Source organism: Bubalus kerabau, chromosome 15 (genome assembly GCF_029407905.1).
Source record: "Bubalus kerabau isolate K-KA32 ecotype Philippines breed swamp buffalo chromosome 15, PCC_UOA_SB_1v2, whole genome shotgun sequence".
In the NCBI taxonomy this organism is placed as follows: domain Eukaryota; kingdom Metazoa; phylum Chordata; class Mammalia; order Artiodactyla; family Bovidae; genus Bubalus; species Bubalus kerabau.
Genome location: NC_073638.1, coordinates 20,879,378 through 20,906,310, shown reverse-complemented (window position 1 = coordinate 20,906,310; position 26,933 = coordinate 20,879,378).

Here is a 26,933-nt window from a genome sequence, read left to right as displayed (position 1 = left end):
TCTGTCAGGATTCGGGCATTCAGGGATATGGGGGGATTGTTAAAATAAAGGAAAACAACCCACTTAATTTTTTAAAATTTTAACTTCATTTTAATTTCAAAAACACTGTAAACATGACTAAGTATGATCACAAAACAGGAAAAATATTTTTAACATCTAACAACCCACTTTAGAATGAAGACTAAACCTAAAAACATCATGAGAGGCCAGACAACAGAGAAGACAGACAATAAGGGAAATAGAGGATAGAAGGAAGAAAATAAAGAAGTCAAAGAAAAATAAGACTAGAGGAAAGAAAACAATAGATAGGCTATGAACAAAGAAGATCAATACGTATGATTAGAATCCCCAAAGGAAAATCAAAAGCAACTACAGAGAACATCATGAGAAACGCTGGGCTGGATGAAGCACAAGCTGGAAACAAGATTGCCGGGAGAAATATCAATAACCTCAATATGTAGATGACACCACCCTTATGGCAGAAAGCGAAGAGGAACTAAAGAGCCTCTTGATGAAAGTGAAAGCAGAGAGTGAAAAGGTTAGCTTAAAGCTCAATATTCAGAAAACTAAGATCATGGCACCTGGTCCCATCACTTCACGGTAAATAGATGGGGAAACAGTGGCTGACTTTATTTTTCTGGGATCCAAAATCACTGCAGATGGTGACTGCAGCCATGAAATTAAAAGATGCTGACTCCTTGGAAGAAAAGTTATGACCAATCTAGACAGTATATTAAAAAGCAAAGACATTACTTTGCCAACAAAAGCCCATCTAGTCAAAGCTATAGTTCTTCCAGTAGTCATGTATGGATGTAAGAGTTGGGCTATAAAGAAAACTGAGCACCAAAGAATTGATGCTTTTGAACTGTGGTGTTGGAGAAGATTCTTGAGAGTCCCTTGGACTGCAAGGAGATCCAATCAGTCCATCCTAAAGGAAATCAGTCCTGAATATTCACTGGAAGGACTGATGTTGAAGCTGAAACTCCAATACTTTGGCCACCAGATGCGAAGAGCTGACTCATTTGAAAAAACCCTGATGCTGGGAAAGATTGATGGTATAAGGAGAGGGCAATGTCAGAGGATGAGATGGTTGGATGGCATCACCAACTCAATGGGCATGAGTCTGAGTAAACTCCGGGAGTTGGTGATGGACCGGGAGGCCTGGCATGCTGCACTCCATGTGGTCGCAAAGAGTAGGACACGACTGAGTGACTGAACTAAACAGAGAACAATTCCTACAAACTATCAAATTAGATAGCGTTCCTAAAATAAAAGAAAGGCTTTTCAGGTGGCACAGTGATAAAGAACATGCCTACCAATGCAGGAAATTCAAGAGATGTAGGTTAAACCTCCAGATGAGGAAGATTCCCTGGAGGAGGAAATGACAACCCACTCCCATATTCTTGCCTGGAAAATTTCATGGGCTGGTGGGCTACAGTCCATGGGGTCATAAAGAGTCGACACAACTGAGCAACTGAGCACACAAAAACATAGAAGAAACCCGCATATTGAAAGACAACCCCATGTATTTGGAAAATTGACTCAGACATTGACACCAAAGCATATTTTAGTGAAACTAAAGGACATTTGGCAACATTCTTTTGGTGCCCATTAAAAATAGATTAAGCTAATTCTAAGTAGGATGATCCAGAGAAGGCAATGGTACCTCACTCCAGTACCCTTGTCTGGAGAATCCCAGGGACGGAGGAGCCTGGTGGGATGCAGTCCATAGGGTCGCAAAGAGTCGGACATGACTGAGGGACTTCACTTTCACTTTTCAATTCCATGCATTGGAGAAGGAAATGGCAACCCACTCCAGTGTTCTTGCCTGGAGAATCCCAGGGATAACAGAGCCTGGTGGGCTGCCATCTATGGGGTCGCACAGAGTCAGACACGAGTGAAGCGACTGAGCAGCAGCAGCAGCAAGGAGGATGATCATATAACTTATTCAAACTGGGATGCTTTTAATGGACACCATTAATAATTGTGCTGAGTGAATAGATATAAACTTAGACTGTTCCTGGACAAATGAGATATAAGTTCACTCAGTATTATAAAAAACAATAAGCAATAGACACCTTATTTTTAAGGGAAATAAAGCCTAGATACAGTGACAACACTAGGGTGAGCATCCCTAACATCCAAATTTTGATCTTCAAATATTTCCTCCTAAAGGAAACAAGAGCTTCTGGGGGAAACTGCTGATTTCAGAGGCTGAACAGGGAATGCATAAGATAAGCCTGAGATGTATTGCTCTAGTAGGAAGAAAGAAAGCCACCAAGAGGACACAGGAGCCCACTTTGCAGTCACTATGGTGATATTGAGGGATAAAGTACGGGTTTTGGCAATGTAAAATGCTTCTCTGTTTGAAAGATTCTAATATAATCAAGAATTTTCTTTCTTTTTTTTTTTTACTTTACAATATTGTATTGGTTTTGCCATGTATCAACATGCATCCGCCACGGGTGTACACGTGTTCCCCATCCTGAAACCCCCTCCCACCTCCCTCCCCGTACCATCCCTCTGGGTCATCCCAGTGCACCAGCCCCAAGCTTACTGTATCCTGCATTGAACCTGGACTGGCGATTCATTTCTTATATGATATTATACATGTTTGAATGCCATTCTCCCAAATCATCCCCCCACCCTTATCACACAGAGTCCAAAAGACTGTTCAATACATCTGTGTCTCTCTTGCTGTCTCGCATACAGGATTATCGTTACCATTTTTCTAAATTCCATATATATGTGTTAGTATACTGTATTGGATAACTGAACTGAACTGACTGAACTGATACTGTATTGGTGTTTTTCTTTCTGGATTACTTCACTCTGTATAATAGGCTCCAGTTTCATCCATCTCATTAGAACTGATTCAAATGTATCCTTTTTAATAGCTGAGTAATACTCCATTGTGTATATGTACCACTGCTTTCTTATCCATTCATCTGCAGATAGACATCTAGGTTGCTTCCATGTCCTGGCTATTATAAACAGTGCTGCGATGAACATTGGGGTACATGTGTCTCTTTCAATTCTGGTTTCTTCAGTGTGTATGCCCAGCAGTGGGATTGCTGGGTCATACGGCAGTTCTATTTCCAGTTTTTTAAGGAATCTCCACACTGTTTTTCATAGTGGCTGTACTAGTTTGCATTCACACCAACAGTATAAGAGGGTTCCCTTTTCTCCACACCCTCTCCAACATTATTGCTTGTAGACTTTTGGATCGCAGCCATTCTGACTGGTGTGAAATGATACCTCATTGTGGTTTTGATTTGCATTTCTCTGATAATGAGTGACATTGAGCATCTTTTCATGTGTTTGTTAGCCATCTATATGTCTTCTTTGGAGAAATGTCTATTTAGTTCTTTGGCCCATTTTTTGATTGGGTCGTTTATTTTTCTGGAATTGAGCTGCAGGAGTTGCTTGTATATTTTTGAGATTAGTTGTTTGTCAGTTGCTTCATTTGCTATTATTTTCTTCCATTCTGAAGGCTGTCTTTTCACCTTGCTTATAGTTTCTTTTGTTATGCAGAAGCTTTTAATTAGATCCCATTTGTTTATTTTTGCTTTTATTTCCAACATTCTGGGAGGTGGATCATAGAGGATCCTGCTGTGATGTATGTTGGAGAGTGTTTTGCCTATGTTCTCCCCTAAGATTTTTATAGTTTCTGGTCTTATGTTTAGATCTTTAATCCATTTTTAGTTTATTTTTGTGTATGGTGTTAGAAAGTGTTCTAGTTGCATTCTTTTACAAGTGGTTGACCAGTTTTCCCAGCACCACTTGTTAAAGAGATTGTCTTTTCTCCATTGTATATTCTTGCCTCCTTTGTCAAAGATAAGGTGTCCATAGGTGCCTGGGTTTATCTATGGGCTTTCTATTTTGTTCCATTGATCTATATTTCTGTTTTTGTGCCAGTACCATACTGTCTTGATGACTGTGGCTTTGTAGTAGAGCCTGAAGTCAGGCAGGTTGATTCCTCCAGTTCCATTCTTCTTTTTCAAGATTGCTTTGGCTATTCGAGGTTTGTTGTATTTCCATACAAATTGTGAAATTATTTGGTCTAGCTCTGTGAAAAATACCATTGGTAGCTTGATAGGGATTGCATTGAATCTATAGATTGCTTTGGGTAGTGTACTCATTTTCACTATATTGATTCTTCTGATCCATAAAACATGGTATATTTCTCCATCTATTTGTGTCCTCTTTGATTTCTTTCACCAGTGTTTTATAGTTTTCTATATATAGGTCTTTAGTTTCTTTAGGTAGATATATTCCTAAGTATTTTATTCTTTTCATTGCAACGGTGAATGGAATTGTTTCCTTAATTTCTCTTTCTATTTTCTCATTATTAGTGTATAGGAATGCAAGGGATTTCTGTGTGTTGATTTTATATACTGCAACTTTACTCTATTCATGGATTAGCTCTAGTAATTTTCTGGTGGAGTTTTTAGGGTTTTCAATGTAGAGGATCATGTCATCTGCAAACAGTGAGAGTTTTACTTCTTCTTTTCCAATTTGGATTCCTTTTATTTCTTTTTCTACTCTGATTGCTGTGGCCAAAACTTCCAAAACTATGTTGAATAGTAGTGGTGAGACAAGTGGGCACCCTTGTCTTGTTCCTAACTTTAGGGGAAATGCTTTCAATTTTTCACCATTGAGGATAATGTTTGCTGTGGGTTTGTCATATATAGCTTTTATTATGTTGAGGTATGTTCCTTCTATTCCTGCTTTCTGGAGAGTTTTTTTTTTTTTATCATAAATGGATGTTGAATTTTATCAAAAGCTTTCTCTGCATCTATTGAGATAATCATATGGCTTTTATTTTTTAATTTGTTAATGTGCTGTATTACATTGATTGATTTGTGGATATTGAAGAATCCTTGCATTCTTGGAATAAATCCCACTTGGTCATGGTGTATGATCTTTTTAATGTGTTGTTGGATTCTGATTGCTAGAATTTTGTTAAGGATTTTTGCATCTATGTTCATCAGTGATATTGGCCTGTAGTTTTCTTTTTTTGTGGCATCTTTGTCAGGTTTTGGTATTAGGGTGATGGTGGCCTTGTAGAATGAGTTTGGAAGTTTACCTTCCTCTGCAATTTTCTGGAAGAGTTTGAGTAGGATAGGTGTCAGCTCTTCTCTAAATTTTTGGTAGAATTCAGTTGTGAAGCCTTCTGGAGCTGGGCTTTTATTTGCTGGAAGATTTCTGATTACAGTTTCAATTTCCATGCTTGTGATGGGTCTGTTAAGATTTTCTATTTCTTCCTGGTTCAGTTTTGGAAAGTTATACTTTTCTAAGAATTTGTCCATTTCTTCCACGTTGTCCATTTTATTGGCATATAATTGCTGATAGTAGTCTTTTATGATCCTTTGTATTTCTGTATTGTCTGTTGTGATCTCTCCATTTTCATTTCTAATTTTATTGATTTGATTTTTCTCCCTTTGTTTCTTGATGAATCTAGCTAATGGTTTGTCAATTTTATTTATCCTTTCAAAGAACCAGCTTTTGGCTTTGTTGATTTTTACTATGGTCTCCTTGTTTCTTTTGCATTTATTTCTGCTCTAATTTTTAAGATTTCTTTCCTTCTACTAACCCTGGGGTTCTTCATTTCTTCCTTTTCTAATTGCTTTAGGTGTAAAGTTAGGTTATTTATTTGACTTTTTTCTTATTTCTTGAGGTATGCCTGTACTGATATGAACTTTCCCCTTAGCACTGCTTTTACAGTGTTCCATAGGTTTTGGGTTGTTGTGTTTTCATTTTCATTAGTTTCTATGCAAATTTTGATTTCTTTTTTGATTTCTTCTGTGATTCGTTGGTTATTCAGCAGCGTGTTGTTTAGCCTCCATATATTGGAATTTTTAATAGTTTTTCTCCTGTAATAGAGATCTAATCTTACTGCATTGTGGTCAGAAAAGATGCTTGGAATGATTTCAATTTTTTTGAATTTACCAGGACTAGATTTATGGCCCAGGATGTGATCTATCCTGGAGAAGGTTCCATGTGCACTTGAGAAAAAGGTGAAATTCATTGTTTTGGGGTGAAATGTCCTATAGATATCAATTAGGTCTAACTGGTCTATTGTATCGTTTAAAGTTTGTGTTTCCTTGTTAATTTTCTGCTTAGTTGATCTATCCATAGGTGTGAGTGGGGTATTAAAGTCTCCCACTATTATTGTGTTATTGGTAATTTCCCCTTTCATACTTGTTAGCCGTTGTCTTACATATTGCAGTGCTCCTATGTTGGGTGCATATATAATTGTTATATCTTCTTCTTGGATTGATCCTTTGATCATTATGTAGTGTCCTTCTTTGTCTTTTTTCACAGCCTTTGTTTTAAAGTCTATTTTATCTGATATGAATATTGCTACTCCTGGTTTCTTTTGATCTCTATTTGCATGGAATATCTTTTTCCAGCCCTTCACTTTCAGTCTGTATGTGTCTCCTGTTTTGAGGTGGGTCTTTTGAAGACAACATATATAGGGGTCTTGTTTTTGCATCCATTCAGCCAGTCTTTGTCTTTTGGTTGGGGCATTCAACCCATTTACGTTTAAGGTAACTATTGATAAGTATGATCCTGTTGCCATTTACTTTATTGTTTTGGGTTCAAGTTTATATACCATTTTTGTGTCTCCTGTCTAGAGAATATCCTTTAGCATTTGTTGGAGAGCTGGTTTGGTGGTGCTGAATTCTCTCAGCTTTTGCTTGTCTGTAAAGCTTTTGATTTCTCCTTCATATTTAAATGAGATCCTTGCTGGGTACAGTAATCTGGGCTGTAGGTTATTTTCTTTCATCACTTTAAGTATGTCTTGCCATTCCCTCCTGGCCTGAAGAGTTTCTATTGAAAGATCAGCTGTTATCCTTATGGGAATCCCCTTGTGTGTTGTTTGTTGTTTTTCCCTTGCTGCTTTTAATATTTGTTCTTTGTGTTTGATCTTTGTTAATTTGATTAATATGTGTCTTGGGGTGTTTCGCGTTGGGTTTATCCTGTTTGGTCCTCTCTGGGTTTCTTGGACTTGGGTGGTTATTTCCTTCCCCATATTAGGGAAGTTTTCAACTATTATCTCCACAAGTATTTTCTCATGGTCTTTCTTTTTTCTTCTTCTTCTGGAACTCCTATGATTCAAATGTTGTGGCGTTTAATATTGTCCTGGAGGTCTCTGAAATTGTCCTCATTTCTTTTAATTCGTTTTTATTTTTTCCTCTCTAATTCATTTATTTCTATCATTCTATCTTCTAATTCATTAATCCTATCTTCTGCCTCTGTTAGTCTACATTTGTTGCCTCCAGAGTGATTTGATCTCATTTATTGCATTACTCATTATATATTGACTCTTTTTTATTTCTTCTAGGTCCTTGTTAAACCTTTCTTGCATTTTCTCAGTCCTTGCCTCCAGGCTATTTATCTGTGATTCCATTTTTATTTCAAGATTTTGGATCATTTTCACTATCATTATTTGGAATTCTTTATCAGGTAGATTCCTATCTCTTCCTCTTTTGTTTGGTTTGGTGGGCATTTATCCTGTTCCTTTACCTGCTGGGTATTCCTCTGTCTCTTCATCTTGTTTATATTGCTGAGTTTGGGGTGTCCTTTCTGTATTCTGGCAGTTTGTGGAGTTCTCGTTATTATGGAGTTTCCTCACTGTGGGTGGGGTTGTATCTGTGGCTTATCAAGGTTTCTTGGTTAGGGAAGCTTGTGTCAGTGTTCTGGTGGGTGGAGCTGTATTTCTTCTCTCTGGAGTGCAATGAAGTGTCTAGTAATGAGTTATGAGATGTCAATGGATTTGGAGTAACTTTGGGCAGCCTGTATATTGAAGCTCAGGGCTGTGTTCCTGTGTTGCTGGAGAATTTGCATGGTATGTATTTCTCTGGAACTTGTTGGCCCTTGGGTGGTGCTTGGTTTCAGTGTAGGTATGAAGGCATTTGATGAGCTCCTATCGCTTAATGTTCCCTGGAGTCAGGTGTTCTATGATGTTCTCAGGATTTGGACTTAAGCCTCCTGCTTCTGGCTTTCAGTTTTATTTTTACAGTAGTTTCAAGACTTCTCCTTCTATACAGCACCGTTGATAAAAACATCTAGGTTAAAGATGAAAAGTTTCTCCACAGTGAGGGACACCCAGAGAGGTTTACAGAGTTACATGGAGAAGAAAAGAGGGAGGAGGGAGTTAGAGGTGACCCAAATGGGATGAGGTGGAATAAAAAGAGGAGAGAGCAAGCTAGCCAGTAATCACTTCCTTATGTGTGCTTCACAGTCTGGACCGCTCAGAGATGTTCATGGAGTTATACAGAGAAGAGAAGAGGGAGGAAGGAGACAAAGGTGGCCAGGAGGATAAAAGGGGGGAATGAAAAGGAGAGAGACAGATCCAGCCAGTAATCAGTTCCCTAAGTGTCTGCCACCATCTGGAATACACAGAGATTCAGAGAGTTGGGTAGAGAAGAGAAGGGGGAGGGAGGAGACAGAGGCGACCTAGTGGAGAGAAAGGAGAGTCCAAAGAAGGAGAGAGCAATCAAGCCAGTAATCTCACTCCCAAGTAAAAACAGGTACTGAAGACTGGGTTCTTAAAGGTACAAAATTGATAACAAATACCAAAAAGCAAAGATTAAAATTCTAGAGTAGAGGTTAGATTTTCAAAAATACCATATTAAAGAAAAGAAGAAGAAAAAAAAAGTCACAAAAGTTATTAAAAATATATATATATATGAAGTTTGCTTTAAAAAAGTCTTTTTTTTGAAAAGTAATAGTAGGTTATAAAAATGAAAATTAAAGGAGTAATAGAGGACTTAAAATTTTTTAAAAAGTTAAAAAAAGAAAAGAAAAACAAAGAAAAGAAAAAGAAAGAAGAAGAAAATAGAAAAGAATGATTGTAAAAATAGTAAAAATATATCTAGGACTTTCTCTGGTGGTGTTGTAGGCAGTGTGGGGTCAGTTCATTTTTGGATAGTTTCTTGGTCCGGCTTATATTTCTCAAGATCTATAGGCCCCTTCCTATGTAGTCGGTACTAACTACAGGGTTTTAATCTGTTGCACCTGTCACTTCCAAGGCGGTTCCCTTGGTTTTAGCTTCTGTTTGCTGGTCTCTTCAGCGTCTGATTTCCGCCCTGACACAAGTGGGTGGTAGTGGCCACTTTTTTAGGCTCACTTGTTCAGTCTCGCTGTGGGGAGGGAGGGACACTGCAAACAAATAACACTGGCATGTGCTCGTAGTGTCTCAGCCACACTGGGCCTGCCCCAACTCCTGGCGCGTGCACCCTCCCTGCCCACACAGCTCAGGCTCTAGGTTGCTCCGCTGGGAACTATCCGAGGCCGCCCTGGGCTGCATGCACCTCCCAGGTCTAAGCCGCTCAGGTTCAGGCACTCGGGTAGTCCTCAGAGGCGCAGACTCCATTGGGCCTGCATTTTGTGCCCTTCCCAGCTCTGAGCAGCTTGGGTGATGAGGTATTTGGCTAGTGCAGTCACTGCGACTTATCGCTTCTCCCATCCCTGCCACTAGGTTTTCTGGGTGTACAACCGGCGCACCTTCTCAGGCGGATGACTGTCCAGAACCCAAGAAGTGTTAGTAAGCAAAGAAGCCTGCTTGCAATTTGGTAGATAATGTCTCTCTGGGGCTGCGATTGCCCCCTTCCAGCTCTGGCTGCCTGTCACCAGAGGGGGAAGGTCTGCAGCCAGCTAGTTCTGTTCTGCCCTTTGTTCTGTGCGCGAGCCTGGCCGTGTCTTAGGGCTTTTCGTGTGGTAGCTATCCCACAGTCTAGTTTGCTAGCCCAAATTATTTCACTCTGATTAGCCTCGGGGGCATTCAGGCCCAGTCCTTAGTCTAAGCAATGCAGTCTGCGCCTCCCTGCCCAGCCCCTGCTTGCTAGTGGTGGGTGCAGGCGTCTGCGCTGCTTCTCCACTGGGGGAGTTACCCTTGGGCTTGTAATCTGTGGGTTTTAATTATTTACTTATTTGTCCTCCCCATTATGTTGTCCTCTGTGCTTCCAAAGCTCGGCACAGACTCGGCAATGAGAGTGTTTCCTGGTGTTTGGAAACTTCTCTCTTTTTAAGACTCCCTTCCCGGGACGGAGCTCCGTCCCTACCTCTTTTGTCTCTTTTTTTGTCTTTTATATTTTTCCTACCTCCTTTCGAAAACAATGGGCTGCTTTTCTGGGTGCCTGATGTTCTCTGCCAGCATTCAGAAGTTGTTTTGTGGATTTTACTCAGTGTTTAAATGTTCTTTTGATGAATTTGTGGGGGAGAAAGTGATCTCCCCATCCTATTCCTCCGCCATCTTAGGACCGCATCCAAGAATTTTCTTTCTTGGAATTGGTGATTCTTTGAAATAGAGGCATAATGATTTAAAACAAAAAAATTTAACGTTTTCTCATTTTCCAAAAGTTACAGAGAACATGCATCTGATGCTTCTGTGTCTTCCAACTCTATTGTGCTGTTATAGAATGGATAAGCCATTCTACTATTATATAAATGTGGTGGGACACCACTGGAATAGGCAATTTACAATAGACAGTAGAAATGAATCCTTGAAGATATAACAAGCCAATTCAAGTTCCTTCTATCGAATGGAAGTGAAACAATTACTTTTTAAGTCTGACTCTATTACCTTTTTTTCATTCCCTAATGAATACAAATATAGTACCAAGGAGTGGTAGGAAATCAAATAATTGTACGAATAAATTAACATTTTTTTCTTAGGTTGTGGTTATTTATCACTATTGATTTGATCATTTTAAGTTTCTTAGGTCACTAGTAAATTTTACTATGTGTTATGTTTATATAAAGCAAAATTTCAATTAGTGCTCCTATATTTGCAATATTATAGTTTGTAATACATTAAAAAACAGTCCACAAAACACTGTATTTTTTTTTCTGTTAGTTGAACAATCATCACAAAATAAATCATAAAAAGATATCTGAAGTGGGTTGAATAGCAGCCTCAGAAGTCTATGTCCATATCCTAATCCCCAGAACCTGTGAATGCAATATCATTTGGAAAAACTGGTCTTTGCAGATGTAACTAAGTTAAAGATCCCATGATGATCTGGGTGGTCCCCAGATCCAAGGGCAAGTGTTCATAGGACAAGAGACACAAAGAGAATAGACACAAAGATGCAAAGAGCTTGTAAAGGTAGCAATCAGAGTGACACATCCACAAACCCTAGGAACAATAAAGTCACAAGGAGCTCAAAAAGGCACAGAACACCCCTCAAAATGACTCGAGGAATATCCCCTGGAGCCTCTGGAGAGAGTGCAGCAGTGCCTACATGTTGACTTTTGGCCTTAGAAACTGAGAGAATAACTTTTCTATTGCTTTAAGCCACACGCACACAAAGACACAGACTAACATTAAAAAGTATCCATTTGCCTAAAATGGAATAGTGTAAGGAACACAATGATGATGTTTGCAGTGATTTTATACACTATGTATGTGTATGTTTTTATTTTAAATTTAAGGATTTGTCTGTATATTTTAAATAAATATAAAGTGTATTTTTAAATTTCAAAATACTGTTTTTTTTAAAAGCTCATTGATCATTACTAAAGATTGCTGGAACACTGTTAAAACTGATAAAGGAAAATAATCAAGTGTTTATCCTGCATTTCTAATAGGCTCTATATTTTAAGGTAACCAAATTAATAAAGAATGAAAATCTTTGCAGAGTAACTTTAATAAATGCAGAGGACTTATGGAATTAAAAATACCATTTAATATGAATTTTATAAATCTCATGAAATAATGGATATAGGAAATAATCGTTAATGCATGCTACAAAATAGCAGGCATATGTTTAATAGACAATTTAATAATGGATACATGGCTGATAGCACCTAAACTCTTTGATAATCCTAGTATAAAGAGAAGTGGGATAGTCAGAAACATATTCCTCATGATGTGATATAATTGGAAGTATATAGTACCAGCTTTGAATTATTATTTCCTGGAAGTTTGAATCTGAATCAAAACTAGCCTCAATATAAAGCTCCTAGAGGAGAACATAGGCAAAACACTCTCTGACATAAATCATAGCAGGATCCTCTATGACCCACCTCCCAGAATATTGGAAATAAAAGCAAAAATAAACAAATGGGACTTAATTAAAATTAAAAGCTTCTGCACAACAAAGGAAACTATAAGCAAGGTGAAAAGACAGCCTTCAAAATGGAAGAAAATAATAGCAAATGAAGCAACTGACAAACAACTAATCTCAAAAATATACAAGCAACTCCTGCAGCTCAATTTCAGAAAAATAAACAACCCAATCAAAAAACGGGCCAAAGAACTAAACAAACATTTCTCCAAAGAAGACATACAGATGGCTAACAAACACATGAAAAGATGTTCAACATCACTCATTATCAGAGAAATGCAAATCAAAACCACAATGAGGTACCATTTCACGCCAGTCAGAATGGCTGATATCCAAGCAATAAATGTTGGAGAGGGTGTGGAGAAAAGGGAACCCTCTTACACTGTTGGTGGGAATGCAAACTAGTACAGCCACTATGGAGAACAATGTGGAGATTCCTTAAAAAAATGGAAATAGAACTGCCTTATGACCTAGCAATCCCACTACTGGGCATACACACTGAGGAAACCAGAATTGAAAGAGACAAGTGTACCCCAAAGTTCATCGCAGCACTGTTTATAATAGCCAGGACATGGAAGCAACCTAGATATCCATCAGCAGATGAATGGATAAGAAAGCTGTGGTACTTATACACAATGGAGTATTACTCAGCCATTAAAAAGAATACATTTGAATCAGTTCTAATGAGGTGAATGAAACTGGAGCCTATTATACAGAGTGAAGTAAGCCAGAAAGAAAACACCAATACAGTATGCTGCTGCTGCTGCTGCTGCCGCTAAGTCACTTCAGTCATGTCCAACTCTGTGCGACCCCATGGACTGCAGCCCACCAGGCTCCCCCGTCCCTGGGATTCTCCAGGCAAGAACACTGGAGTGGGTTGCCATTTCCTTCTCCAATGCATGAAAGTGAAAAGTGAAAGTGAAGTCACTCAGTCGTGTCCAACTCTTAGCAACCCCATGGACTGCAGCCCACCAGGCTCCTCCATCCATGGGATTTTCCAGGCAAGAGTACTGGAGTGGGGTGCCATTGCCTTCTCCCCCAGTACAGTATACTAACACATATATATGGGATTTAGAAAGATGGTAATGATAACCCTGCATGCGAGACAGCAAAAGAGACACAGATGTATAGAACAGTCTTTTGGACTCTGTGGGAGATGGAGAAGGCAATGGCACCCCACTCCAGTACTCCTGTCTGGAAAATCCCATGAACGGAGGAGCCTGGTAGGCTGCAGTCCATGGGGTCGTGAAGAGTCGGGCATGACTGAACAACTTCACTTTCATGCATTGGAGAAGGAAATGGCAACCCACTCCAGTGTTCTTGCCTGGAGAATCCCAGGGACAGGAGAGCCTGGTGGGCTGCAGTCCATGGGGTCACACAGAGTTGGACACAACTGAAGCGACTTAGCAGCAGCAGCTGCAGAGAGAGGGAGAGGGTGGGATGATTTGGGAGAATGGCATTGAAACATGTATAATATCATATATGAAACGAATCGCTAGTCCAGGTTGGATGCATGATACAGGATGCTCAGGGCTGGTGCACTGGGATGACCCAGAGGGATAGTACAGGGAGGAAAGTGGCAGGGGGTTCAGAATGGGGAACATGTGTACACCCATGGTGGATTCATGTTGATGTACGGCAAAACCAATACAATATTGTAAAATAATTAGCCTCCAATGAAAATAAATAAATTTACATTTTTAAAAAAACATAATAAAAATAACCAAATCAAGCCTCAAATTTAAGTTTGTAGGAAATATAGACGATAAAGAAATACATTGAAAGATATCACAAGAAAACAATCACGTCTTTTATCTACATTTACTAAAAAATCAGTGATATTTATCAAGAATAGAGGGGAGAGTTTATAAAATAAAGAGACATGGCTACTAAATGCAATGTGTGGATCTTGTTAGGAGTCTCATTTGAATAAGCCATCTTTGATTATGACTATGTCTAGATATATTTCATTTGCTCTTCTAGAAGCATTCTATACCCTACTTGACTCTGTGTTCTCGGAAACCGGTCTCTGGAAACTAAAAAGGTCAGCAGCTATGGCCTGAGGGCCAAATGTAGGCAGTGGCCTGTTAATGTACCGCCTGTGAGTAAAATCTAAGTTTTACATTTTTAAGAGTTTATACATTTCATTTCCTTTCTGGTCCTTGTTACTTATTTCTTTCTACTAATTTTTAGTTTGTTATTGTTTCTTCTAGTTCACTGAGGTGTAAAGTTAGATTGTTTCCTTGACATCTTTTTTTTTTTTCCTTCCTCAAGGTAGGCATTTAGTGCTATAAATTTCCCTCTTAAAAATGGTTTTGCTGAATCCCATAAGGTTAGTATGTAGTATTTCCATTTTAATTTCTCTTGGGATAGCTTTTGGGATTTCTCTTTTGATTTCAAAAATCAATGAAAATCAGAGCTGTTTATTTTAAATAAACAAAATTACAAATATTTAGCTAGGTGTACCAAGAAAAATAAGAGAGAACTTTAATAAATACAAATTATAAATGAAAGTGTAGACATTACAATTGAAACTACACAAATACAAATGATCAAAAGAGACTACTATGAACAATTTTACATGAACAAATTGTAAAACCTAGAAAAATATGGATAAATTCTGAGAAACATCATAAAGAGACAGAGACAGAAAAATCTGATCAACCTACTAGTAAGGAGGTTGAATCAGCAGTCAAAAACGTCTCAATAAACAAAGATGGCTTCCTCAGTGAATTCTATCAAGTACTTAAATAATTAATACCAATCCTTCCCAAACTCTTAAAACTCTAAGAGAGGCAGGAACAATTCCACCTGCATTTTACAGAATCAACATTACCCTGATACCAAAACTGTAAGAAAGAAAATCAAAGAACGATATCCCTAATGGGAATAGATGTAAAAATTCTCAACAAAATATTAGCAAAATGAATTCAACAGTACATTATAAAGATCATATACCAGGATTAAGTGGGATATATTCCAGTGATGTAAGGATATTTCAACTTCTGCAAATCAATACATGTAATTCAAAGCATTAACATACCACATTATCAAAATGGATAAAAATGATACCTCTTAATGGATGCAGAAAAAGTATTTGGCAAAATATAACAAAAATGTTCAATAATTGGGATATAAAGGGAACATACCTGAGCATGATAGCCATACATGATAAGCCCACAGTTCATACCATACTTGGTGGTGAAAAACTGAAAGCATTTTCTCTAAGATCAGAATCAAAACAATGGGGTCACCTTCACTTTTATTCAACACAGTACTGGAAGTCCTAATCATAGAAATAAGACAAGAAAAAGAAATAAAGTATATCTAAACTGAAAAGAAGTAAAATTGTCTCTGCAACTTATATAAAACACTGAAGACTCTATACATAAAAAAACCGTTAAATCTAAAAAATGAATTCAGTACATTTGCAGAATACAAAATCAACATACAAAAGTCATTGCATTTCTATACACTAACAACAAACTATAAGAAAGAGAAATTGAGAAAATAATCCTATTTACAATAGCATCAAAAATAATAAAAAATACTTATGAATAAATTTAATCAAAAGCCAGAAAAATAAAAGAAGAAACAAATAAATGGTAACAATAACCCTGTGTATGAGACAGCAAAAGAGACACTGATGTATAGAACAGTCTTATGGACTCTGTGGGAGAGGGAGAGGGTGGGAAGATTTGGGAGAATGGCATTGAAACATGTAAAATATCATGTATGAAATGAGTTGCCAGTCCAGGTTCGATGCACGATACTGAATGCTTGGGGCTGGTGCACTGGGACGACCCAGAGGGATGGAATGGGGAGGGAGGAGGGAGGAGGGTTCAGGATGGGGAACACATGTATACCTGTGGCGGATTCATTTTGATATTTGGCAAAACTAATACAGTTATGTAAAGTTAAAAATAAAATAAAATTAAAAAAAAAAAAGATATTCTGGGTTCATGGATTGGAAAAACAACTATTGTAAAAATGCATATACTACCCAAAGCTATCTACAAATTCAATGCAATTCTATCAAATACCCCATGATAGTCTCACAGAATAGAAAGAAATCCTAAAATTTCCATGAAACTGCAAAATACCTCTAAAGCAAAAACAATCTCTAGAAAGAATGAAATTGGAGGCATTATACTTCTTGATTTCAAACTGTATTACAAAGCTATAGAAATAAGAACAGTATGACATGGCATAGAAACATAGATAAATAAAAAAGAATAGAGAACCCAGAAGTAAACTCATGCACATATGTTCAATTAATTTATGACAAGAGAGCCAAGAACATACAGTGGGGAAAGTACAGTATCTATAATAAATAGTTTTGAGAAAATTGGGCAGTAACACACAAAAAATAAAACTGGGCCCTGACATTACACCTTACATAAAAATTAAATTAGAATGGATTAAAACAAATTTAAGATCTGAAATCATAAAATCCCATAAAAACATAGATAGCTCCTTGACATTGACCTTGGTGATTTTTTTTTATTTGACACCAAAAGCATAAAAGAACAAGTGGAGTTACATCAAAGTAAAAAGCTTTTGCAAAGAAAGGAAAAACATCAACAAAATGAAAAGGCAACCCATGAAATGGGAGAAAATGTTTGAAAACCACATATCTGATAAGAGGTTAGCATTCAAAATATATAAAAAACTCATACAACTCAACAGCAATAGGTAAATCAATCAGTCAATAAAACAAACTAATTAAAAAGTGGACAAAGTACCTGAGTAGACATTTCTCCAATAAAGACTTACAAATGTCTTATAGGTGTATGAAAACATCACTGCCCTTAATAGGGAAATGTCATTGACATATGTACACTACGAGGTGTGAAATAGCTAGTGGGAAGTTGCTGTATAACACAGGGAGCTCAGACCAGTGCTCTGTGATGACCAAGACAGGTGAGATGGGAGAAGGTGGAGGAGGCTCAAGAGAGAGGGGATATATGTATACTTATGGCTGATTCACATTGTGGTACAGCAGAAAACAACACATTATAAAGCAATTATCTTCCAATTACAAATGAATAATAAAAAATATGGAAATTCAAAGCAAATGCACAATGAGATATCCCCTCACACCTGTTAGAATGGTCAAGAGATAACAAATGTTGGTTAGCATGTGGAGAGAAGGGAACCCTTGTACATTATTGAGAATATAAAACTATACAAGTGTGCAAAATATAATATTGTTGAGAATGTAAATTGATACATGCACCGTGGAAAAGAATATAGTTTCCTCCAAAAATCAAAAATAGAGCTACCATGTGTTCAAGAAATCCTCCTTCTAGATATCTATTCAAAATAAATAAAACTATTGTCTCCAAGAGGTGTCTGTAATGTCCATGTTTACTGCAGCATTATTCACAATAGCCAAGGAATGGAATCAACCTGGGTGTCCATTGAAGGATGAATGGATAAATAAAACGTGGTATATATACAATAGTACACTATTCAGCCTTAACAAAAAGAAGGAAATACTGTCATTCTGACAATATGGTTGAACCTGGAAGGCTAAGTGAAATAAACCAAGCAAAGAAAAACAAATACTGTATGGTATCACTTATACATGGAATCTTAAACAAACAAATAAATACAAGGTTGAATTCATAGAAATAGAGAATAGAAGACTGGTTGCCAGGAGCTAGGAGTTGGAAAATTATGACCAATCTAGACAGCATATTAAAAAGCAGAGACATTACTTTGTCAACAAAGGTCCATCTAGTCAAGGGTATGGTTTTCCAGTAGTCATGTATGGATGTGAGAGTTAGACTATAAAGCAAGCTGAGCACTTAAGAATTGATGCTTTTGAACTGTGATGTTGGAGAAGACTCTTGAGAGTCCCTTTGACTGCAAGGAGATCCAACCAGTCCATCCTAAAGGAAATCCGTCCCGAATATTCATTGGAAGGACTGGTGTTGAAGCTGAAACTCAAGTACTTTGGCCACCTGATGCAAAGAGCTGACTCATTTGAAAAGACCCTGATGCTGGGAAAGATTGAAGGTAGGAGGAGAAAGGGACAACAGAGGATGAGATGGTTAGATGTCATCACCAGCTTAATGGACATGAGTTTGAGTAAGCTCCGGGAGTTGATGATGGACAGGGAGGCCTGGTGTGCTGCAGTCCATGGGGTCACAGAGTCGGACATGACTGAGTGACTGAACTGAACTGAACCAAATTGAGGAGTTGGAAGAAATAGGGAGGGGCTGACAAAAGGGAACAAATTTTCAGTTATGAAATGATTAAGGTCTGAGGGTCTAAATAGATGCTGACTAATGAGACTGATAATGCTGTACTGTATATTTGACATTTGAGAGAGTAGAACTTAAATATTCTCATAAACACACACAGAAAAAGATAAATATGTGGGGTGATAGATGTGTTAATTAATTCAATGGAGGAAATCTTTTCACTATGCATATGTATATCAAATCATCACATTGTACACGTTAAATATCTTACAGTTTGTCTGTTAGAACTGGACATGGAACGACAGACCAGTTGCAAATAGGAAAAGGAGTACATCAAGGCTATATATTGTCACCCTGCTTATTTAACTTATATGCAGAGTACCTCATGAGAAACACTGGGCTAGAAGAAGCACAAGCTGGAATCAAGATTGCCAGGAGAATTATCAGTAACCTCAGATATACAGATGACACCACCCTTATGGCAGAAAGTTAAGGGGAGCTAAAGAGCCTCTTGATGAAAGTGAAAGAGGAGAGTGAAAAAGTTGGCTTAAGGCTCAACATTCAGAAAACTAAGATCATGGCAGCTGGTCCCATCATTCATGGGAAGTAGGTGGGGAAAGAGTAGAAGCAGTTTTAGACTTTATTTTTGGGGGCTCCAAAATCACTGCAGATGGTGATTGCAGCCATGAAATTAAAAGACACTTGCTCCTTGGAAGGAAAGTTACATCCAACCTAGATAGCATATTCAAAAGCAGAGACATTACTTTGCCAACAAAGGTCCATTTAGTCAAGGCTATGGTTTTTCCACTGGTCACATATGGATGTAAGAGTTGGACCTGAAGAAAGCTGAGCACCAAAGAACTGATGCTTTTGAACTCTGGTGTTGGAGAAGACTCTTGAGAGTCCCTTGGACTGCAAGGAGATCCAACTAGTCCATTCTAAAGGAGATCAGTCCTGGGTGTTCATTGGAGGGGCTGATGCTAAAGCTGAAACTCCAGTATTTTGGCCACCTCATGCGAAGAGTTGACTCATTGGAAAAGACCCTGATGTTGGGAGGGATGGGGGAAGGAGGAGAAGAGGACGACAGAGGATGAGATGGCTGATTAGCATCATCGACTTGATGAACATGAGTTTGAGTAAACTCCGGGAGTTGGTGATGGACAGGGAGGCCTGGTGTGCTGCAATTCATGGGGTTGCAAAGAGTCGGACACAACTGAGCCACTGAACTGAACTGAACTGAACTTTGTCGGTTATATCTCAATTAACCTGGGGAATAAATGGTTATACAGAGAAAGCAATCAACAATAAGGGACAAAGACTGTATGTGGCCCACACAGTCAAAAATATTAACTTTCTCACCCTTTACAGAAAGAGATTTGCCAACCGTGTATTAATTGTTTCAGATCACTTTTCCTCTGAATTTTGATTGGGTCTGGCCAATGAAAGGCACCAAGAGAAGCTGAGGGTGATAGGAAAGTCAGTAAAATGTTTATTCCCCATCTTTCTCCCTTCCATCCAGCTTTCTTTCCAAGTTCTAGGATGCGTCTTCCCCTTGTTGCTTCAGGCTTACCGATGATAACAGTTTTCCATTAATGCTGGCCTTCAGGGATGGCATCTTTAACTCTGGCCACATCTTTGTAAACAGTCCCTTATTAAACTCTCTTCAATTACCTCTTTTGAATAAGCCATCTGTTCCCTACAAGCACCCCAAATTATACAGACTCCATGTTAGATGGTAACCTTGTTTGGTACAATAATGGCATGGTGTCTATGTTAGAAAACACCCTCAGATAGAGATATATACTGATATATTCATGGGTGATATGATGGCTTGAATTTGCCCTTAAACACTCCTAAGAAATAAACTGACAGTCATATATATATATGGGTGTTTATTGGAATCTCTTATACTAGTTTCTCTAGTTTTGTGTATATATATATATATTTTAATATAAATGTATTTATTTTAATTGGAGGTTAATTACTTTACAATATTGTATTGCTTTTGCCATACATCAACATGAATCCACCACAGGCATACATGTGTTCCCCATCCTGAACCCACCTCCTACCTCCCTCCCGGTACCATCTCTCTGGGTCGTCCCAGTGCACCAGCCCCAAGCATCCAGTATCATGCATCAAACCTGGACTAGCGATTTGTTTCATATATGGTATTATACATGTTTCAATGCCATTCTCCCTAATCATCCCACCCTCTCCTTTTCCCACAGAGTCCAAAAGACTGTTCTATACATCTGTATCTATTTTGCTGTCTCGCTTACAGGGTTATCGTTACCATCTTTCTAAATTCCATATATATGCATTAGTATACTGTATTGGTGTTTTTATTTTTGGCTTACTTCACTCTGTATAATCGGCTCCAGTTTCATCCACCTCATTAGAATGGATTCAAATGTATTCCTTTTAATGGCTGAGTAATACTCCATTGTGTATATGTACCACTGCTTTCTTATCCATTCATCTGCTGGTGGACATCTAGGTTGCTTCCATGTCCTGGCTATTATAAACAGTACTGCAATGAACTTTGGGGTACACATGTCTCTTTCAATTCTGGTTTCCTCAGTGTGTATGCCCAGCAGTGGGATTGCTGGATCATAAGGCAGTTCTATTTCCAGTTTTTGAAGGAATCTCCACACTGTTCTCCATAATGGCTGTACTAGTTTGCATTCCCACAAACAGTGGAAGAGGGTTCCTTTTTCTCCACACCCTCTCCAGCATTTATTGCTTGTAGACTTTTGGATCGCAGCCATTCTGACTGGTGTGAAATGGTACCTCATTGTGGTTTTGATTTGTATTTCTCTGATAATGAGTGATGTTGAGCATCTTTTCATGTGTTTGTTAGCCATCTGTATGTCTTCTTTGGAGAAATGTCTATTTAGTTCTTTGGCCCATTTTTTGATTGGGTCGTTTATTTTTCTGGAATTGAGCTGCAGGAGTTGCTTGTATATTTTTGAGATTAGTTGTCAGTTGCTTCATTTGCTATTATTTTCTCCCATTCTGAAGGCTGTCTTTTCACCTTGCTTATAGTTTCTTTTGTTGTGCAGAAGCTTTTAAGTTTAATTAGGTCTCATTTGTTTATTTTTGCTTTTATTTCCAATATTCTGGGAGGTGGGTCATAGTTTTGTATATATTTTTAAATGATCATAATGTAAAGTAAGAATAGTTATACTTTAATCTGACATTAGTTGTTTAATTAACTAAAGAAAAGCACAATTATAGTCAATGAATTTTGTTCAAAGGGCCAACAAAAATTAGAATAAGCCCTGTGGTTAAGAACATGAACTTTGGTGATGAAGGAGTGAGTTTAAATCTAATTTCAGACACTGGTGAAGTAAGAGGAAAAGCTTTCAAATCACTTCTCAATCTCATTTGCTCATCTGTAATATGTGGATAATATCTATATCATCGGACTATTGTTAAAATAACTAAATAAAGTATCACATGTAATCTGCCTGGTACCTAGTAGATGCTTAATAAATTATTATTGGCACTACTGTTACTGTTGATTATAATAGTTTATATTCAGAGAATAGACAGAATTAACTTTGGGAGCATAAGCAGAAAAAAGGGGAAAACGGGATCGCCCAAGAATATTTTAATAGGTATGTGTGTCCTCTGTTACAGATGGGATTTATTGTGAGATTTGTCACTAGAGACCTAGAATTTTTTACAGGCTAATTGAAGTGTATTATTTGAGATAAGAAGTGAAGTCAAAGCTATTTAAATAGCATGTCATAATTAGGAAACTAGTTTAATAGAGAAAATCCCAAAGGGAATCATTTTTTCCCCTATTTGATGGAATGAATGTTTTAACACCTTAGTAGGAGCACCACAGTGGTTCAAACCTTTTAATTGGGATGATTTCCATTCTAATTGCATGGAAAGTTAAAATCACATTATAATAAGATGATGAAGAAGCACAGATGTTTCGTAATTTGACTTTATGCCTGTTCATGTGAATGGTTCCAAAGAGAAACATAGTGATGTGTTATGGGGCACATTTGTTTTCATATTTGGCTAGAGGTTCTTGATAAATTATTAACTGATCAACATGATGTTGTGTGAAAGGGCTATAAAGCAAAATTATGTCTCCACCGAGATAAGTGAGTGGCAAAGATGTACTCATTAGTGGTGTCTCCACATGAAAGGAGAATGACAAATTGAAACCGTTCTGCTGGTAACCTCCAGTCCAAAACCACTCTAACCTGATGTATTCACTTGATTGAGGAAGAATTGCTTGAGGCTTTAAATTTTTAATGGCATTGAAACATGTAAAATATCATGTATGAAATGAGTTGCCAGTCCAGGTTCGATGCATGATACTGGATGCTTGGGGCTGGTGCACTGGGACGACCCAGAGAGATGGTACCGGGAGGGAGGTGGGAGGGGGGTTCAGGATGGGGAACACGTGTATGCCTGTGGCGGATTCATGTTGATGTATGGCAAAACTAATACAGTTATGTAAAGTTTAAAAATAAAATAAAATTTAAAAAATAAAAAAATTTAAAAAATTAAAAAATTAAAAAAAAAAGAAAAAAAAATTTTTTTTAAGTAATTGCTCCTATTTTCTCCCTCACATTAGTTTAGCTGTGTCTGCAAGCACAGATGGCCTGCCTTTGTTTTACTGCAGAGATTTAGCTGTTTAAGTTGGCCATTTAACAGGCAAAATGAGCTCCCTTGGGGTCCCCTGAGTCTCTATCTAGAGCCACCTTTTAGGTGGCTCCAGTGGGCCTGTCCCCAGTACTCAAATGCCTTCACCATTCCACACACTACTGCAACATCATCAATCCTGTTTTCAGCTTCACACTAAGATTGCTAAAGACTAATACACTTTTACATTTTCCAGGAAGGTCAGAATTTCAACAGGAATCTAAATCTTAAGTGCAAAGAGGATGAAGTTCTGGTAGGTACAATTTGGGTCTCAGTATATGTCAGGGGGATAGTCAGAGGGAGTTGAGGCTTAGGAAATTCAGAAGGCAGTAGAGGAAGTCACAGAAGGCAGCGTCTAGCCATCTGCATCTACCCCTGACACACAGGCTATAAGGGAACAAGGCGTCTTTACTCTGTCACCGAAATGGGGCTTCACTGCCATATAAAAGAAACAAACAAAACCTGTATCCAGCCTAAAGACAGAAATTCTATGTACAATATTTTTCTATGAAACCCGAAGAACATCCATTCCGGTGGTACCAGAATGTTTCTGTTTACTGTGCTACTTGGATTTCTGATGGATTCTGAGCTATTTGCTCTCTTAGCTTCCGAGATTTTTACTATAAGCAGGGGCGGGGTTGGGGGGCAGGGGGGCGGGGTGAGGATTTAACAAGAAGGTAAGGACAGCTATACTTCCCTGGTGGCTCCTACGGTAAAGCGTCTGTCTACCGTGCGGGAGGCCCGGGTTGGGAAGATCCCCTGGAGAAGGAAATGGCAATCCACTCCAGTACTATTGCCTGGAAAATCCCATGGACAGAGGAGCCTGGTAGGCTACAGTCTATGGGGTCGCAAAGAGTCGGACATGACTGAGCGACTTCACTTTCAACTTTTGAGACAAGAAGCTCTGATTTCACATATCTCAGCCTCCTTAGAGGTGAGTTGTCTGGGAAGCTATTCCTTCAAGGCCTTCCTTGTGGCAACTCAACAAGTTCTCTTAGGAGTCAATCTTGGTAATATCCTCCTGGAGGCAAAAATCTTACTAGTCTTACTCTCCCAAGTTACGTATTTATATTCAACAGACATCTTTTGGAGACAATATTTTTTCCAGAGCTGTGTCCTTCAGAATAATGTTCCCAGATAAGCCTACAAAAGGCTTTCATAATTCAAGAAGTTTAGTGAATTCTGAAATCTTAATGATTCAAAAATGCATGTCAATGATTAAGGTTCTGAGAAGGCCTGCAGTAACAAAAATAATTTGATTTTGCATCGCCCAGCATTTTTCCAAACTTTTTTTCTCTTTGCACACTTATTTTAAACCCTGGGAAACAATGTTCCAGAAAACACAAGCTTATAAATTGCTGATTCACTCAATGGCTCCCTTCAATGGGCCATGGAGCACATGAATGGAGGAGTAGAGAGTAAGGATGTAGACGGAGAGGTCCATGAATCCACGTTTTTACAAAGTACTGTCTCTAAATTTAATAAATAGTATAACTATAGTAGATATATGGGTGACTGTTTCTCAAATATTTTAAACTGTTAGTGTAATTTATTAACTATGAAACCATGTAAAAGCAGCACTGAGATTTTAGCCATTCTTGTTTTTAGTCTTTATTCCAGATTTTAGAAGCTTTTGTTTTGTCTTTTTTCTGTCATCAACAACTAAAAATATAATGATTATGTCGGAAATCCGTAAAATGTTTTGATGTTAAAAAGAGTTCTTTGTGCTGAAAGGGGAAAAATGATAGGGAACCACAGCCTTAAGCCAAAGGAGTGACTCTAGTGGTTGGAAATTCAGGCAAAGTGCCAGCAGATGGGCAGATTCTGAGGGCACAAGTGCTGATTCCTCCCAAACATGACACCCAGTGTCACCTGGTCCACCCATGAGCAGACTGGGTGTGTAGAGCCCAGTGCTGCGGATGGAGCCCTTCACACGTCCTTGAGGCCAGGGATCAGTAGGGTGCTTGGCACAGCATGCGTGGTGAAACTGATGTTTCTGTATCCCAGCTGTGTAAATGAACTGCAATGGCCAGATGTGACCATCCTGACCCTGTTTGCGTGCAGCTTGTACACGCAGCCTCGGTGACCTTCAGGGACCTTGCTGGCTCTGGAATTCTGTGACAGCAGACTTCTGTAAGTTGTGCATCAAAAAACAAGACAAACTTCCATTTGAAGGAAAATTGTATTCACAAATGCTGCTCTCTCCAAAGAGAGGGCAAATGCAGATCTATCCAACAAAAGCAAACTCGACAATGCCCTTAATCACAAGGATGATCATTCTGATCAGCCCAAAGAGTACAGCTAGCATGGCACACCCTCATCGTTACTCTGCAATCATTACAACCCTAATGGTGACATGATAATTATTATAGCATGTAGTTATGCAAATAGCACATTGTGTGACTCGAATCGCTTTTCTTTCCATAGGCCAGCTGATAGACAGTATTTAATTGTGATTTTGGTATAAGAAAACCATCATTGTTCTTCAGCGTTTGGCCTTTTACAAAAGCTCTGGATTAGCTGAACTTTAAGAAATGTCCACATTTAAATTACAACCCTTCCTTCACTCTAAGGTCGAAAAAGCAGGCTGACCAGGAACACAAGCAGATGTGGCCCCACCCCGAGGAGGTGGCTGAGTTAGTGCTATTGGCAAGGGCAGCACACTGACTCCATCTGGGGAACAGAGGCTGCTCACAGGCAATCAGCATCTCTTGGACTCTCGTTTTCCTTAATGACTCAGTAGCTGTTGACCTAGAAAAAGTCCAATCCAGAGGAGCAGCTTTTTATTTAATTCCTTATTTTATACTTCGCTGAAAGGTTTTGACATTTTTGTCTGTGTTTCTGGATCCAAATTCATTAATATCTTACTTTGCTAGGTCATTTTTGCCCTGGATGTTTTTTTTTTGTTTGTTTGTTTTTATAATCACATAGCATTTATTCCACGTGCAGTTTTTCTCCATTATCTCAAAAATGTCTTTTACCTTGATTTGTTTGGATTGGAATCCAAGTAAGATCTACATGTTGCATTGACTTGAGACCAAACTAGTATCATTTCTTAAATTTTGGTTTTCACTTGCATCTATTTCTGGGTTTCCTTAAAATTTCCATGGCATTTCTGTCTAATCATGTACCAATATAACACTGTTTCAATTATGCAGATTCATAATATATATATTTTAATATTTGGTAGTACTTTATCCCTCCTTGATTCTTTTCTTACAGCTTTCTTTTTATTTTATTTTATTTTAACACTTTACAATATTGTATTGGTTTTGCCAAATATCGAAATGAATCCACCATGGATGTTTTTAAAATGCTCTTGTGACCTACAGTTTACAATTTTCATCAATTTTTCTATGCTGCCTACTTCAAACAGTGGTTCTAGAGTCTTCACTTTTGAATCTTATTATAGGTTGTCTTGAAAAAAGAAACATTATGACTTAGATAGATAACAGTGAAAAGACCAAGAAGACTAAAACAGTAATTGGCAATTTTAGTTTCAAAGTTCTTTCAGGAAGACCATGGCTATTCCCTCTTGATTTTGCCTAGTTTCTATTCTACTCATTTGCTAATAGTAGCTAAAGGTCTCTGGCATGGAGTCAATTAACAATAATAAAATCATCTACATAATATAAAGCACCAGATTAGTACAATATGAACTGGAGGAGTTGTAGAAGAGAAAAGAATAAACTAATTAATGATACAAAATTCCTTCTGTATCTACGCAATGCTAAGGATTTGAAAGAAACTGAACATTCTAATTAGAATTTGAGGAGTTTTCAAATACTTAGGCTTATCATAAGCAAGATTTTCTCACTTTTAGGCTCTGGGTACTTAGTGGACTATGCTGCTGCTGCTAAGTCGCGTCAGTCGTGTCTAACTCTGTGCGACCTCATAGACGGCAGCCCACCAGGCTCCCACATCCCTGGGATTCTCCAGGCAAGAACACTGGAGTGGGTTGCCATTTCCT